This window comes from Otolemur garnettii, unplaced genomic scaffold (genome assembly GCF_000181295.1).
Source record: "Otolemur garnettii isolate 467f Iridium unplaced genomic scaffold, OtoGar3 scaffold00001, whole genome shotgun sequence".
NCBI classification, from domain to species: domain Eukaryota; kingdom Metazoa; phylum Chordata; class Mammalia; order Primates; family Galagidae; genus Otolemur; species Otolemur garnettii.
This window is the reverse complement of record NW_003852396.1, coordinates 30,018,559-30,022,149: the sequence shown is the minus strand read 5'-3', so window position 1 is coordinate 30,022,149 and position 3,591 is coordinate 30,018,559.

Below are 3,591 nucleotides of genomic sequence, written 5' to 3'. Positions count from 1 at the left end.
CTCAGAGCTCTAGTCCTGGTGGGTCTCACTGCTTGGCCACATGAACATGACAGATAAAGGTATGCTCAGGAAACAAATGGTACTGTTCTGTCTTAGAGCCCACTGTGCAACTCTGTGCTTGCTGCAGGTCCTACCCACCCATCCAAATATTCCTGGACTATCTATTATGTACTAGCATTGTGCCAGATTCCATGAATAGCATATTGAGCTGAACAGCTGGGTATTTCCCCTCTTGGAGCTTATAGTCTTAAGACACAAAACAAGTAGGGTTAGTGAGCTGAGCATTGCCTAGAATGCTACGAAAGTGTAAGATAATGGATCCAACGCCATATTGGAGGTCTAGCAAAGAATTAAGTGATGCTTTATTAAGTTCCTCAGAATCTGAGGGTCTATACCCTGTCCTTTACCCTACTCTCAGGAAGGCGTCTTTTGGGTTTTCTTAAATAGAAAGTTTCTGGTTTTAAATTATATGCCTGTTGTTCCTGGCCAGTTAGGTGAACCAAGGGACTGAAAGCCAGGCATAAGATTTTATCCAGCAGAAATACTGTGGAGAGGATGATCATTGACTGACTGACTAGAGCTTCTACGAAAAGTCCAGACACCAATAAGAGAGAAAGGAGAAGAAACAGAGATAGGAGGGGAAAAATAATAGTAAAGTCAGGCCAGGTGTGGTGGATTAACCTGTAATCCTAGCACTTTGGGAGGCCAAGACGTATAGATTACTTGAAGTGAGGCCAGGAGTTTAAGACGAGCTTGAGCAAGAGCAAGATCCCATCTCTACGTAAAATAGAAAAATTTGCCAGGCATGGTGGCAAGACATCTGTAGTCTCAGCTACTCAGGTGGCTGAGCCAAGACGACTGCTCAAGCCCAGAGTTCGACACAGGATGATGGTATTGCACTCAAGCCTGGGAGACACAGCAAGACAATGTCTCAAAAAAAAAAAAAAAGTAAAGCTGTAAGAATTGCAAACCCTATAGTATTGAACTATTAAACTAGAACCGTAGGCATCAATAGGAACTCATGATTATTAATAATATACAGAAACAGATATATTTAGATGAATATATATATTCACATATATGCATACACACACACACACACACATATATTCTTTTTTTTTTGCAGTTTTTGGCCGGGGCTGGGTTTGAACCTGCCACCTCTGGTATATGGAGCTAGTACCCTGCTCCTTTGAGCCACAGATGCTGTCCTCATTTTTTTTGTTTTTTGGAGACAGAGCCTCAAGCTGTCACCCTGGGTAGAGTGCCGTGGCATCACAGCTCACAGCAACCTCCTGTTCTTGGGCTCAAGCGATTCTCCTGCCTTTACCTCCCAAGTAACTGGGACTACAGGAGCCTGCCATAATGCCCAGCTTTTTTTTTTTTTTGATTGCAACCATCATTGTTGTTTGATGGGCTCGGGCTAGATTTGAACCCACCTGCTCAGGTGTATGTGGCTGGTGTCTTAGCCACTTGAGCCACAGGCACTGAGCCTATATTCTTTTTTTTTGCTTTGTCTGCTGAGAAGGCCTAGAAGCAATGACACTCCAGTTGCAATGAGTACAAGTGCCCAAATCTTGGTTTCTATGTACCAGGAAATCATTTGATTTCTAAGTTCCTTTTCTTTGGAATTCAAGGAACAGAAAGCTTCTTGAAGAAATGGCTTATGTCAGGACTGGGACAAGAAAAATGTGAGTAAGCCTGGAACATCTGTGGTTCTAGAAAGGAAGTGCTTAAAAAAGTGATGAGGGGGCTTGGCACTCATAGCTCAGTAGTTAGGGTGCCACCCATATACACCGAACCTGGCCTGGGCCTGCTAAACAATGACAACTGGAACGGTTGTCAAAAAAATAGGCAGGAGTTGGGGTGGGTACCTGTTGTCCCAGCTACATGGGAGGCTGAGGCAAGAGAATTGTTTAAGCCCAAGAGTCTGAGGTTGCTGTGATTTGCGACACCATGTACTCTACTGAGGGTGATATAGTGAGACTCTGTCTCAAAATTTAAAAACAAGAAAAAAAAAGTGATGAGGGCAGTGCTGAAACAAAACAGGAGCAAACCTGAAAGAGTTCCCAAAAGGCAAATGTGGGCCAATCTGAGCAACAAAATAAACTATGTTAGTATTAGATTATAACCCATAGAATAAAACAAATATCCATTAGTTTACAATTATTAAATAAATGAGGGAAAATGGACTTTTCCTTACAGTAGAATAACAATGAATAAATACAGATAGAATAAGGAAACAAAGTCTTATTAGGTGAATATAACATTAATATTCTTATAAGCAAGAACCACTGATGATGGAAACTAAAATCAGTAGGCGAAATTCTAAGGATAAATAAGACATTTACAGAGATTCAAAGTATTTTTCCAGATAATTATTAACTTCAAAAGTCAAATTTTACAATTTACAGTGGAAACCTGGCACACACCATCATAGCCATGTGATCAAAGTTAATCCCACCCTCTGCTAGGAGGCACGAAGAAGGGAATGATTATCACCTCTGTGGTCATCCTGCCAAAAATGCAGACTGTCAACCTATCATGTAAAAATATCAGACAAAACCAAAATAACTGGCCTAGACTTTTCAGTAGTGTCAAAATTCAAACAAAGATGGAGAAATTGCCATAGGGTGACATAAAATGAAATACAATGTAGGATCCTGGACTGGATCTGGGACCAGAAAAAGGGGAAAACTGGCTGAACTCTAATGTCTATAGCTTAGTTACTATATCAATGTCAATTTCCTGATTTTGGTAACCACAGTATGGTTTTATAAGATGTTAATATTAACTGCTGGGTGAAGGGTATACAGGAACTCTATTTTTGCAACTTTTTATAAGTTTAAAATTATTTTAAAACAAAAAGTATAAAATAACAACAACAAAAAAGAGCAATCACTGAGGTAGGGAACAGCAGACACGGCTCCTGAGAGGCTAGACAGTGACTGCCGGAGCATCTGCTGAAGCCCTCGTCCTAGATTCTGACTACCTTATACCCATCACATTATCTGACATTCTTCCATCCCCAAAGGACACTGATTCCTGCTCCCATCCTTTGCTTCCTGAAAGGGACTAGCTAATACCCAGGAGGGTTCCATAAAGGCCCTATAAGAGGCAAGGTGAATGGAGTGGTTATTGGTGGTGGCTATTGCAGAAGGTGCCCAAGGCTGTACCAGGCCTTGCTCTGCCCTGCTAAGCTTGGGCTGAGACAGGCTATCCAGTTGAATGCCCTTAGGGGATGGTGTCCAGTCCCTCTGCAGACTATGTAAAGTGCATGTTTATTCCGGGCTTATTTAATTTGTATAGTAGTATGGACAAGGCTGAGGCAGACTACCTGACCATGGGGGCAGGCCCAATCCTATGATCTCTCCCCTACAGCTTCCCAGTATCTAAGGCTGAGGCAGACTACATGGCCATGGAGGCAGGCCCAATCTTATGATCTCTCCCCTACAGCTTCCCAGTATCTAAGGCTGAGGCAGACTACATGGCCAGGGGGGCAGGCCCAATCCTATGATCTCTCCCCTACAGTTTCCCAGTATCTAAGGCTGAGGCAGACTACATGGCCATGGGAGCAGGCCCAATCCTATGATC